This window comes from Leuciscus leuciscus (assembly GCF_965113295.1).
Source record: "Leuciscus leuciscus genome assembly, chromosome: 21".
Lineage (NCBI taxonomy): Eukaryota > Metazoa > Chordata > Actinopteri > Cypriniformes > Leuciscidae > Leuciscus > Leuciscus leuciscus.
In genome coordinates this window covers 16,382,523-16,397,226 of record NC_138745.1, presented here as the reverse complement: position 1 = coordinate 16,397,226, position 14,704 = coordinate 16,382,523, and the positions used below count along the sequence as shown (strand labels likewise).

At 36.7% G+C, this 14,704-nt stretch overlaps 1 protein-coding gene and 2 long non-coding RNA genes across 3 annotated transcripts in view; 1 reads left to right on the top strand and 2 right to left on the bottom strand.

Annotated features, from left to right (window-relative positions):
- Positions 1-14,704, top strand: part of adprh (ADP-ribosylarginine hydrolase) — a 504,999-nt gene that overhangs the window by 368,705 nt on the left and 121,590 nt on the right. The gene's annotated exons all lie outside the window — the stretch shown is intronic.
- On the bottom strand, positions 10,799-12,102 carry LOC309485910. The gene is made up of 2 exons (XR_014201330.1): positions 11,978-12,102; positions 10,799-11,780 (listed from the first exon to the last, which is right to left on the bottom strand). It is a non-coding gene; the product is annotated as an uncharacterized lncRNA (long non-coding RNA).
- LOC309485867 lies at positions 12,132-14,523 on the bottom strand. Its single transcript, XR_014201283.1, has 2 exons — positions 14,160-14,523; positions 12,132-13,154 (listed from the first exon to the last, which is right to left on the bottom strand). It is a non-coding gene; the product is annotated as an uncharacterized lncRNA (long non-coding RNA).

Genomic DNA, 14,704 nt, shown 5'->3' with positions numbered 1-14,704 from the left:
AATTACTAGGGCACAATCAACAGAATTCTCAGTGGGTGTTTCACTGAGCGGGGCTCTACAAATTGCCACTACAATTTGTTATGGTAATCGGAACGGAAGAGTGTTTTTTTTTTATCCGCGACTAGAGCAATCCCTCACTGTCACCCATTTGCCTTGCTGCGCAGGCACTAATTCAGCCGGAACCGAATCATGTGAAGAGTTCACTATGCTAGGCGCATCCAAAATAGTATCTAAAGCTCTAGTACTCTTACTATCCTAAATTAAAGTTTGGATGCTTGTCTCTAGTTCTGAAATCTTCTCCGCAGTGGCAGCTGGTGCTAAAAAAAATTGGGGGGGCGCAACAAACTGAATTATTAATCCAGGACTGAATGTAGGCTAATTGTTAAATAACAATTTAAAGCAGCACTCAGTAGCTTTGGGGCTTCTTCGCTGTATTCTAGCTTTTTGCTCGCAGGTTTCTCTCTAGAGCTCCCCCCACAGCTTCGGAATAGATATTTGACAACACTGTTGTAAAAACTCGTTGTTGATTCTCAGACACCAGAGGCTATAGATCAACGACATTAAAGCAGATTGGACGTTCTTTAAAACGTCTTCTTCATTCGGGTTCGGACAGCGTGAGGGAGCGCAATAATGACAGCATTTTAGCAGATTTCTTTTGGCCGTAAAGCAATTGTTTACATCGCGAGACCTGATATCACGCGAGAGTTCCTGACGCAGCGGCCGGCGGCCCGCCGGCTCAAAGTTGCAAGTGCGTATTTTCCGCTCACGGGCACCAGGGGGGTGCGAAACGACCACCATTCAACCCGAAATAAGTAATATAACCATTCCAATGACTCCGAAGCTGTTCAGTTAAGGTAAAAAAAGTTACTTAGTTCACCTTTAACAGTGATAATAATGTAGCTATCATTAGCCTAAAGTTAGCTAAAACTTCTGCCGGTAGGGTTGGGAAATACCCAATTGCCAAATAAATCTGAATTTTTGGGCTAAATGGTGATGTATGGTATAATCTGAGTATTTAATTATTATTTTTCTATTTGAATAATAAAAAATAAAAAACTGTATTTATTTTTATTTTTTTTATATTTAATATCCTGATCAATATTGTCCACAAACAATGTTCATATTGAAGGATTACAAATTTAAGAATCTATTTCAGATATGCTTCCTTACATAACATCACAGTGAAGAATACTGATTTTAGCATTTGAGGTTTTAATTTAGATTCCAATATAAACTGAGAAAGTTTAGCAGCTGTTATGATGATTATATCAAGAGATTTCCTGCCAGTCCTGTTTCTCTAAATGAGTCAATTCCTGAGACTCTCACCCTCACCCTTTGTCCTTATGCATTTCCTGACCAGTAAGCTCAATGTACAGCTGTGCTTTTGTCTCTATGATAATGTTAATGTATGGGCGATCTAGTCAGGCTGATTGGATCACTGTTATGCTGATGAGATCAGCACACGAATGATTCACTGAGAATCTCACCTTTTGTTCTGCATATGGCTTTCGGACCCAAATGGCTCTTGGAGCCTTATGCTGATTGAATTAGGATTGGCCAGACCTTCACAGTCTAGGGTGTTACCTTAACCTGTATACTCATTTACATGCTTTGTTTGAACTTGTCTCCACCTTCAAAAGTCCCTCCTCCTAAAATGCCTATAAGACACCATGTAAATGTATATACTTTAGATTATGTTGGACGAAACCGCAGCCGCGCTCAAATAAAGAAACTCTTCTGTTTGAACGTGATCCCAACTGTCTCCTGGTCTCTGCTTCGATAAAAGAAAACTTTACAACAATATTGAAGGTTATAAAAACAAACATAGTGTAACCTTGCTGTCTATCTGCAGTCTATCCAAAAAAAGGGGTCAAATCACATTACATTCTAACACTGCAACATTACAATCTAAAAACAAAATAATGCTTTTTAAAGAAGTAGTTAAATTGATTAAACTTAAAATAAAAAAATAAAAATAAAAACAAAGCTAATATCATAAAAATATACATGTAGGTTTGAAATTCTCTAGCACATTTATGTTCACCAACAACAACAAATATTCAACAACAAATTTTTTAGCTAAATATATTTATAATTTAGTGCTAATGTATATTTTAGTCAGAATAATTGCGCTCCTATTCTATTGCGCTCCGTCTGTTCGGCACGCATGCACGCGGCGGCGCTCGTTCACGGAAGTTTAGCTTGCAGAAAGCTCGCCCACTCATGACAGCAAACTGGAAGTATTGACTTTCTAACATTTACAGATGGAGAATATGTCCGTGATATGTAAGTTATGTACTGAGGAAATTATTGGATGTCACTTCAGCTTATGGCTAAATATTATTAGAGGTATATTTGTTTCCACCAATCGCTGCTCAAGTGAAGTTTACGCATGATGACGAAAGCACGTTAGTGCGAGCCCTCCCGGAACCCATAGAGAATGCATTGCAGTGCCTGCAGTTCGAAAAAACAAATCTTTGAATGTAAGTCTATGGGAACACTCTGGGCGATTTTCGGCCATAGTGAAATCGCCCAAAAAGAGGTGATAGTCCACAGAACGTGACTTGGCGCTGATTGGACTATATCCAGAGGCAGAACAGCAGTGAGTGACTGCTAGCGTAACTCTGTGGTTGAATGAGATTGTGATTGAAAAAGTCCCTTTCACACTTTGGTGGTGCGTCGCCCTATCGCCCTAATGAAGAAACCGCCGCTGCTTCTCCGTCAGCCTAACTTCCTTGCATTTATCACATATAAATTCTATATTGCCGACAGAGAAGGCTATGCTAAACGTGAAATGAAGTGCAGGTGACAATAACAGGACAAGACATTACTCACCGTGTTTGTTGACTGATTCTTACTCACCTGGGCTTTTTATGAACTCAAAGGTGCGGGCGCGTGAGAGAAAAATAAATTAAAAATAACTGAGCGCACGGGTGGCTTGTTAAAAGGCTAGCGAATTACTAGCGTGTTGTGCTAATAATAATGAAAGCTAGCGATGTCAGGTTAATCTGAGATGTTGGGTAAGCTGTTTTTAGTAGTATAACCAACTAGAAATGATAGTAAATGATGGTTCAAAACAGAAAGAAATACGACAATTTGAGACGGATTTTACAGCACTGAAGCAAACAGACTCACAGCAGGCAGCGAGGCAGCATGAAAGGCATGATCTTGGTGATTTATATATGATTCTAGCACTGTACTGCTGGTACGAATAAGAACATGGCATTACCAGCCGCGACGGCGACACGCGATGATTCTATTTTAGAAATGTCACGACTGGAACAACAACAGAAAGTATGATAATCTCAGGTACTGGTTATGTGCTTTATTTAATGTTAAAAGCGTCTGTGTGAGTTTGAATATCATTTTGTGTGTATTTTATTGCCGGAAAGCAACAATTCACCTCAGATCTAACAACTAGAACGTTCAAACTGTCAACTCATTGTTAACAGACAAGTGTATTCTATGACAACGATTGTTTCAGTAAGTGATTTGAACCTTTTACTTTATGTGGGAATCATTGGAACGAAACACATTTAAAGATTGATACTTAACTCTTTAAATAATAACCAAATCCAATTAATTTTTTTCTTTAGTTTCTCATTTGCTTTGATCAAACTTGACCTTATAACTTAAAAAATGTAACAAAAATATCTGTGCATGGAACTGTGTCACGGGCATTTTAATGGGATACATGTGCCTGCTTTTGCAAGCACAGCCTCTTGATACGGGGTGGATTGAGGATAGTGCAACTCATAGATTGTGCTTAACAATCACAATTCAAACAACAATCACAATCACAAGACAGTCGCTGCCTTTTTTTGTTGTTCACGTATGACAGGGATGAGAATGCTAGCTCCATCTTTGCCCTATCCTGTCAATCGGCGTGAAATATAAAATTGAGCGTGCACCAGTACAAAGGGCGGAACTGAGCGGAGCGGGCGATTTAAATATGAATGAAATATCAGTGTTTATTTGCGCTTATACAGCGCTTATTTATTTTTGTTTGGATTGGCTCATATGTTGGTGTTTTGATATATTTTTTAAATATATGCTGTAAAAAGTTATTATAGGTACAATAGTTATTTTAGGCTGTTTAAATTGGAAAAAAGTTTAGATTCTGCGGTACCTCTAGCCAGTGGTCACAACACCCACTTTGGGAACTACTGGACAAGAGCATAGGCAGCTTTGGGTCACTTTAATTCACACCTGACCATACTGCCATGCATAGATGGCTTCTTGAAGACAGTGCAGCTCTCTGAAGGAGAAAGATTCAGATGTACTGTTCAGCATCTCCATATATTGCGGGAGGACCTACCTCCAATGCATGCGCTTGAACATCACTGGCCAGTACAGCACCATGGCACTAATCAGTAGGGCTTCAGTATTTCTTAGAGAAAGGCGTTTACCCATAGCGTCATCTACTGATGCAATTTTGAGTGAACCGATCTCGAAAGGGAACAGTATTTACCTGTATATGTTTTTGAATTTGCTATGCTGTTTGTCAAACAAAATCAAATCAAATTTTACACAATCAACTTTTTTTAGTGTATAATGTTGCTGTTTGAGGATGACAAATGTCTGCAAAGTAAAGCACAAAGTCCACTCCAAAGGGAGTTATTCTCTATATCATTAACCCTCTGAGGTCGGCAAATGCGGCCCCGCGTTTTGCTGGATTTTCTTCACATTGTAGTACAATAAACTTAAATTACTCCGTCATTTATGGTTATACAGAAAAAAGAAATATAAAAAAAGAATCTGTGATATTTCTACTTTTGTATGTGTCCACTTACAATCAAATCAAAGCATTGTGCTTTTGTAAAATAAAGAAAATAAACAGGGTGTGCGTTCTGCCTCTCCGTCGCGGTGAACTTTTTTTTCTTGAGCACGTCTATAAACTGAAACAAAACTCAGCGAATACTTGTCACACATTTATGAGCCATATACCTTTATACACATTTAAGTGTGTACTTTTAAATGATCGGATTCAAACTGAAAACAAATATTCTCTGTTTAAGTAATTTGTATAAAACCAACAGGATGTCCAGTATCTCAAACGCTTGCTAATTACTTTTAATTCGACCACGCCCACTCACGCAAAAGTGATTCACATGCAAATCGTCCACATGCAACGCGAACGCCCTCGTTACCTCAAACACAAAACACCAAAACACTTCACAAGTCTCTGCTTTTCGTCGAGTTTGGAAGACACGTCTGAGCTTACACTGGATTTACCTAAGAAGAAGAAGAACGCGATTTGAAGACAAGAAAGATGTAAGGTAAGAAATTCTTACTTATTAGCTTATGGTATTGTTGCATAACTTCACATTGCAGTTGAACTGTTGCTAGATATATGGTGAATATTATACTATTTAGACCCGTGTTTACTGTTAAATACTGTTTGTGGATATCTGCTCAAACATAGATATGTATAACCATAATGTTTCATATTTTGGAGCGCGATCGCGTTTGAATGTATCATATTTTGGAGCGCGATCGCGTTTGAATGTATCATATTTTGGAGCGCGATCCCGTTTGAATGTATCATATTTCGGAGCGCGATCGCGTTTGAATGTATCATATTTTGGAGCGCGATCACGTTTGAATGTATCATATTTTGGAGCGCGCTGTGGGTTTGAATGTATCATATTTTGGAGCGCGATCACGTTTGAATGTATCATATTTTGGAGCGCGATCGCGTTTGAAAGGAAAAATGCACCAAACATTAGGCTTTATGTTTTTACTATTATCTCATTTCATATCATCATAACGAATGGAAACATTTGAAGTAACATAAGATAATCAATATATTTTTCTCTAGCATTGTTACTGAAATCTTTTGGATGATTTATAGGCTGCTATAGGTTATTGTTTTATTTTATGCAGTACTGCACATAGCTTGTGCCTACAAGGCACAACAAACATGGTGTTCATTATATTATATATTGTTGGAAACATTTGTGTGTGTGTGTGTGTGTGTGTGTGTGTGTGTATTCTGTGAATTTTAAAAAGCAATTTTAACCAGAAAAATCTAAAATGTATTCCCAAAATCGTGCAGGCCTAGTTTCTCTTGATACCCCAGATAGCATGTAGTAATCGGCCCGAGCTCGGCTACCCCGCGGCGCCTGCGGCTCAGACTCTGCATCGGCGTTTGTTAACCGGCACGAGTGTGGCCCGCAGCTCACTCTTGCACATGCATTTTTGTTACGGCTGTACAGCACTGGGCCGATTCATGCTCGCCGTATCTGGCTGTATAGATCCGGGCCACTTCTGGAAATGACTCGGCTTAAGTTCAATCAATGGTTTTAATGAAGCAATAATTAACATAAAAATTATTTTAAAATTGACAAATTCCTGAACGTATTTGATAATGTGCTATCTACTCGTTGAATGTCGTGTACTTCTCCAAAACAAAATATCTGCGGTAAAACTTAAACTATAGGCCTACTAATAATAATAATATAGTGTCGTTTTGCACAGCATTCTTTAATATTTATATAACCATAGCAAAATGATTGGTAACGCTTTAGATTACAGCCCGGAAAGTACTACGTAATTAAATTGAAAGTACAGTGTAACTTTCGGTAATTACAGTGTACCTATAAAGTACTTACGTGTAAGTATAGGGGAACAATACGTAAAGTCTTGGGAATAAAGGTGTAACAACCAGGAAAATACTGCGTAATTAAAACGAAATTACAGTGTAACTTTTGGTAATTACAGTGTACCTATAAAGTACATAAGTGTAAGTATAGGGGAATAATATGTAAAGTTTTGGGAATAAAGGGGTAACAACCAGGAAAATAACAAATTATTTAGGCAAATTATTTAGACTGTAAGTATTCCATGTAGTTACAGGGAAAGTATGACATTGCGGGCTGTAAATTAAAGTGGTGCTTCTTATCCTCTTGTTTCATGTAGTTACAGGGTAAGTACAATAAAAACACATGTACACACACAATCTGACATCACTTGGAAAACCTTTATTTTTTTCGAAAAATACTTTCAACTTATTTCAAAACAGATTTACAACATATTACACTTCTTATTCTTTTTTTTTTTTTTTTAAATCAACTTTTCATTTCAAATACTAAAGTCCTGATAGAAAGTAGCATGTTTTGTCCTGTTTTGTTTCTCTTGCATGGCTTCCTCCTCCTCTTGGTCCTCCTCTTCTTTTTCTATCGTTCCACTGATTTGCCTAATCATAAGAAGGAGTATTTTTCTATTCTGTATTATGTATTAAAAGAAAATACAGTACACCCAGAAATGTTCTCATAATTTACTCATCTTTTCGCTACCGACCAACTGTCACCAGCGAGTGCATGAGAGTCGGCTTGAATGGCTTCGCGTTTGCTGAAGCTTTAAGCGTCCATTGCATTCTCACGGGAGTTTGATGTGAAACTCGCGCGAGAACTGGTGTCTCTGTTCTTCTGCATGGTTTGTTTTTCATTATTATTATCTGTTATTGTTTGTATTTTGTTGTGAGCAATAATAAAAACATTTAAAAAAAAATAATAATTCGACATTCGGTTTTTCGGTGCGCTTACGTCAAGCTTTAAATTTTCAAGCGTAAACTTACTCAACCCTCTCATGAACGCGCAGGTGACAGTTGGTCGGAAGCGATAGTCTACAGTTTAAAAAATTTAAATATTTGGTATTTTTCTTAAAAACGTTTATCGTTTCACTTCAGAAGACATTGATTCATCCATTGGGGTCGTATGGATTACTGTAGTTATTGTTGTATGTGCTGTTGTCAACTTTTAGGAACACATGAGCTTGCATTATATGCATTTACAGAGATTATTTATTTTTCTAAAAACTTTTGTTTGTGTTAATCTGAAGAAGGAAATTTGTATACATCTCGGATGACATCAGGGTAAAAGATGAGTAAATGGTGAGGACATTTCTGTAGCCTACTGTAGGCTATTTTCTTTTAACACATAATACAGAATAGCAAGAGACATGTCATGGGATTCCTTCTTAAGATTCATCAGTGGAAAGAAAGAAAAAGAAGAGGAAAAAGAGGAGGAGGAAACCAAGCAAGCGAAAGTGCTGTAAATCCGTTTTGAAATAAGTTGGGTTTTTTTTAAATAAAGTTTTCCGAGTGATATCAGATTGTGTGTGTGTACATGTGTTTTTATTGTACTTACCCTGTAACTACATGAAACAAGAGGGTAAGAAGCACCACTTTAATTTACAGCCCGCAATGTCATACTTACCCTGTAACTACATGGAACAAGAGGGTAAGAAACACCACTTTAATTTACAGCCCGCAATGTCATACTTACCCTGTAACTACATGAAACAAGAGGGTAAGAAACACCACTTTAATTTACAGCCCGCAATGTCATACTTACCCTGTAACTACATGGAACAAGAGGGTAAGAAACACCACTTTAATTTACAGCCCGCAATGTCATACTTACCCTGTAACTACATGGAACAAGAGGGTAAGAAACACCACTTTAATTTACAGCCCGCAATGTCATACTTACCCTGTAACTACATGAAACAAGAGGGTAAGAAGCACCACTTTAATTTACAGCCCGCAATGTCATACTTACCCTGTAACTACATGGAACAAGAGGGTAAGAAACACCACTTTAATTTACAGCCCGCAATGTCATACTTACCCTGTAACTACATGGAACAAGAGGGTAAGAAACACCACTTTAATTTACAGCCCGCAATGTCATACTTACCCTGTAACTACATGGAATACTTAGTCTAAATAATTAGTTATTTTCTTGGTTGTTACCCCTTTATTCCCAAAACTTTACATATTATTCCCTATACTTACAAGTACGTACTTTATAGGTACACTGTAATTACCAAAAGTTACACTGTAATTTCGTTTGAATTACGCAGTATTTTCCTGGTTGTTACACCTTTATTCCCAAGACTTTACGTATTGTTCCCCTATACTTACACGTAAGTACTTTATAGGTACACTGTAATTACCAAACGCTACACTGTACTTTCATTTTAATTACGCAGTACTTTCCGGGCTGTAATCTAAAGCGTTACCAAATGATTTTTATTTTTTTTTGTAATGAAGCATGCAGATCATTATTTACATGTAGCCTACTATTTTGTATGCACGCTCAGGTGACATCATCATCCCTCGCACAGCAGTGGGAGGAGTCTCATTGTACCTGTGGTGATCACAATGTTTTTGCAGTTTGGACGAAAAAAAACAAACCCAATGGATTATTTAGCAAGACATACGAAAATGGGATCATCTAAGAAAAAATGGGTAAGCATCGATGCACTTTTATTTTCTAGTATTTTATGTAACGTTAGCAGACGCTCTGAAAGGGAAGTTAACAGCACGCGAGAGACTGCATAGCTAACCACATACAGCTGCTAGCGCAATTACTTGCATAGAAATCCTCCTACCACCTAATTCGCCTAAGTGATAGCAGATGTGCTCATTACAAACAGTACAGTTCTTTTAAAATTTGTTTGTAAAATTGTTCCATTCCAATGGCCATATGCAGATAATGTTGTCATTCACTGGTTTTTAAAAGCAGTTTTAAAGTAACTGGGTAAATGCCATATTCAAATAGCCTAGCCTATAGCATTTAGCTGAGATCGAACAATGCACGGAAAATTTCAAATCTTGCATAATGAATGACGTATTTCCGTAGCCTATACTGATTGGACGACGGTCATTGAATGGACGATAAAGGTGTAAGTTACACGCCATAGACTGGTACACCGCTAAGAGATCCAGTTTCACAAAAGTTTGACAACATTTCAACGTTGGATTTCAATCACAAAGGTAAGGTTTTTACTACTTGATATGCTGTTGGACTCGGACTCTTGTTATTTTAAAACATTCACAATTTCAAATTGTAACAGTGATTAGTAGGCTAACTTTATTTTAGATCCAGTTATTTTAAATATAAATTTTCAGTAAATGCATTTAATACCAGCCACTCCGTGAATAATACACACCTAACTGGACAACTTAAAAAGGGTATGGTTCATTTGGGGTTTTTTTTATTTATTTTTTTTATTTTTTTATTTTATGGTAAAGATGACCTTTGCATGGAATTGCCCTGTGGTTAACCCCAAAATGAAAAGTCTGCAACATCATGAGGAAATAGATTATAGAACTTTCATTTTGGGTGAACTATGTCTTGTAAATTGTACATATATTGCATTCATCCATTATAATCTGCATGTTTTGTATGGAGCTATTCTTGTGCCAATAAAAATGAACGTAGCTTTTCAAGAAACTAATGAAAATATAAATTGAAACTAAATAAATTATCTCTAAAACTGAAAAAGAATAAATTGCAGGCAAATTTTTTGACTTCGTTTTTAATACACTGCATGTTTTGCTAACTATTTTTCATATTTCAATCGCTGATCTGAACTTACAAATGCGCTTCCAGAGTTTTCATTTACGCTTCTGAAGTTTTCGTTTACGCTCCCAGAGTTTTCGTTCGCCGTTCTGACACATTTCTCTCGTGGGGGCGGGGCTAGTAGCAGTGTGTTCTCGTTGGTTACTGAGCTTTTGATTGATAGCTTCGTGACCTGGAAGTGAAGACGTCAGTGGTGTGTTTATGTGTGGATGTGAGCGTCTGTAATCGCAGCTTTCTATTTCATTTTAGTGATAAGTTATGTTTGTTTTTTAATTTTATCTGTATTTACCTGCTGCTACTACTTAGTTACTACTACTTACTACTACTCACAAGAGATCTATTCAGTCTATTCAGGTGTAATTGCACATTAAAGTACTGTCTGTATATAATACTTAAAATATTGTAGTGTCCACTGTTTTCGGAGAATATTTGTTTATTCCTGATGATTATTTTGCATGTTAGGCTCTGATTAGGTTCAGCTGTTACAATTTAAACAGAATATTAGCAAACGTGTGTGATATATTCAGCCGTCAAGAAAGTCAAACTTCAACCAGGTAATCAAGGTTGGCAGCCATGGCCATCACACTACTCATTGTTAGCATGATATACGTTTACACCATCAAAATTAATGATCACTTAAATAAGAGGAATTTAAACAATATGAAAATTACAGTCGTGGCCTGCTGTCAGATACAGACCTCAAAGGGCATTTCATTGCATATGTCACACAAAGAATGTTCTTGTTGCCATTTTTTTAAAAATAGATAATTATATTTAGTTATTTCATTTAATTAACATTTTCATTTAATTTAAATATATTTTAACAATCATCAACCGTTTCAATCGTGACTTAAGGCCCTTTCACACCGGATGCGTAACGAAAAAGCGAAACGAAAAAGCGAATAATTCGTGTGCGAATAGTTCGCATCAAAACCATTCACATCAGCCGCGACGCGAATTTGCGACGTCTGTGACGTTCAGAGAGCTTCAACATTCCAAAACTTTCGAGCGAATCGCGCAGACAGCTGAGAAAACATGGACACTTCATCATCATCATCATCATCCAGTCATAGTCATAGCATCCAGTGAAGACGAGCTTTTCATTTTATTTAAAAGACAGAAAAGAAGGTTTTGGGTGCACCCAATCTTACAGAACAGAGAGTCTGAAGGGGAGTATGCTAATGTGCACAGTTTTTTTGCGTCTTCAACTAAACACAGTGCGTTTTGTAATATCACTACACTAAAAACTGTAGATATCACACAAATACTAAAAGCAGCCCTAAATAGTCTCACTACATTTTGTTACGTGTTCAAAGTAAACACGGTCTCTGTCTCTATCTTTGACGATAATAGTGTTAGCTTTCTATCCCAAATGTAGTTTAGCCTGCTAGCCTACACAGCACAGGACTATACAACGACTAAAACTATCAGACAACATACTCACAGTCGTGATAACCGAGTTAGTTGGCAATGCTACGCCACACATTGTCTTTCAAATCGTTGTCCTTGTATAGTAGTATATGATTGGCTGAAGCCTATTCTGTCGCCGCAAAAGGGGAAAAAAATCGACATTGAAGCGAAAAAAATAAAAGTCGTTTTTTCACCGCAGCGCATTCGCGTTCGGTGTGGAAGCACTCATTACACAAACAGCTGATCAAAAAATAAACCCATCGCGCGAATTATTCGTGCGTCAAAATCGCGTCCAGTGTGAAAGGGCCCTTATACAACCAGTTAAATTAATGTAATTGAAAATATGAATTCAAATAAATGTACATTCTTTATTGTCACTAAAGCATACACACAAGTATCAGAGTGAAGGTCTTGGATGCAATTATGTTGTGACAGGAAAGACCAGAATCCACAAAACATTAACTGCATTTAATGCACAGTATTCTGATGATATACATTACTATACAAAATGCACAATTACAAACACAGAATACATTTTAAAAATTCATATACATTTTAAATGTTGCAATGATTCTTTAAACAGTTCCTGATGCAGTACAAGTAACAAAGCAGTGACTGGACACAAGCAGAACAAGGATAGTCCACCCAAAACATGAGCATTCTCTCATCATTTACTCTCCTTCATGCCATCCCAGATGTATATGACTTTCTTCTTCATATAAACCTGGACAAAGAGTTTTAAGGAAATAATCCTTCTCTGTGAGTCCATAATACAAGTGGATTGTAACCCATGTACGTAAGATTTTTAATAGTTAAAACAGTTTACATTATTATTATTTTATCTAGCCTATTGTTTGACTTCAGAAGGCATTGATTCATCCACTGAGGTCACATGGATTACCGTCACGCTCACTGTGTGTGGTTTTTAAAGCGTCTTTAGGACTCGCAGAGATGGATTACTTTCCTTACAATCTTAATTCGTGTTTATCTGTAGAAAGAAAGTAAAATGCATCTGGGACAGCATGAGGGTGAGTAAAATAAGAGAGAATTGTATTTTTGGGTGAACTATCCCCTCAACATTCATATGCTGTTGGTATGCTAATCCAAGATCAGCATAGTTTAATAAGAATAAAGTGAAACCTCTTGTGTACTTGCGAACTATGTTTGTTTTAATCTAGAGGAAATTTAAATATTTGCTAGTTTATATTAAAATAAATCAGGTGTCTGAAGATCAAGATCCCAGTCATTCAAAGGTGATGTGTCTGAACAAAGTAAGATTATTGTCTGATGGGGACAGTGGATCTCTGGTACTATCACTCCATCCTCTGTGTCAGCATCAGAATTTTGTTTATGGAAAAGTTGCTCCACTCCCTGGAAAATGAGAGAAGAAATGTATTATAATCTAACAATACAAACTGCTTTGAACTCCCCATACAGTAACAATTTGCAGACTTAAAATATTTATTATATATATATTTAAGGGATTTTACAGTACTAAATATTTACCTCGGAGTCAAGCAGCATTTATCATCTGTAATACTGTTGTGTAACCAGTAGATGGCTGTATTGCCCTATAAACATATGGATGTGTATTCCCTAGTTGCTGGATGTTTTCAGTCATAATTACTTGCATGTATTAAGTTTTTAATGTGGACATATATTTATTATTAAAGACTATTAAAGATTTAACATTTGTCAAAGAAATGTTCATTTGAAGTCCTTTTTTTTTATTATTATTAGTCAAATATGGACACAGAAAAAGCAATTTGTTACTCATACTAGATACATATAATAGCTTTATCAGTCATCTTTATCACACAAAAGTAATCAGAATAAATACTGCGACCAGGGCGATACTTCAAAATAATTGAGTGTTTACATATTACGAACAGAGACGTGGTCTGTGGTCAACTCGTGTCTCTCCTCTTTCAAAAACTTTGCATCGCAAATTAATCAGCAATTGAGAAATTCAGGTTTAAATTGCTTTATTGGCATGGTAAAAAAGGCTTTAGATTGCCAAAATTGAATCAGGCAGTGATTGACAGCACTCTGGTCCAATGGCATCAGTCATTGACTGATACAGTACAGATAGGCTACTGTACAGTACTCTAGCTCAATGTTGTTTGGGGTGGCTGGGGGGAAATATGATTTAATCGAAGCAAATATGATCTAATCGAAGACTGTAACCGAATGTAGATAAACAAGTCATGTAATGATTGGGCTAACAGTTAAATCAAGACAACACAGCTCAGCTGTATAATGTTATGGGCTCTCACTGAGCTCTAAAATGCCTCTCCACCTGAAAAAAGCCAGTACTGTATTATAAATAGTATTAGTATAGTATAAAAAAAAAAAATTACAAAAAATCAGACTTACCACGAGTAGGCTAACGTTATCCAGTATCCTCCTGATATAGCGACGATGACTAATGATAAATATCATTCGTCTGTAGGCTACTATTCCTTCTATAAGAGATCATCTCAACAATATAGTGTAGCAGCAAATAATTACAGATATAAACTTAATATCACTAAAATGAAATAGAAAGCTGCGATTACAGACGCTCACATCCACACATAAACACACCACTGACGTCTTCACTTCCAGGTCACGAAGCTATCAATCAAAAGCTCAGTAACCAATGAGAACACACTGCTACTAGCCCCGCCCCCACGAGAGAAATGTGTCAGAACGGCGAACGAAAACTCTGGGAGCGTAAACGAAAACTTCAGAAGCGTAAATGAAAACTATGAGAAATAGTTAGCAAAACATGCAGTGTATTAAAAACGAAGTCAAAAAATTTGCCTGCGATTTATTCTTTTTCAGTTTTAGAGATAATTTATTTCGTTTCAATTTATATTTTCATTAGTTTCTTGAATAGCTACGTTCATTTTTATTGGCACAAGAATAGCTCCATAGTT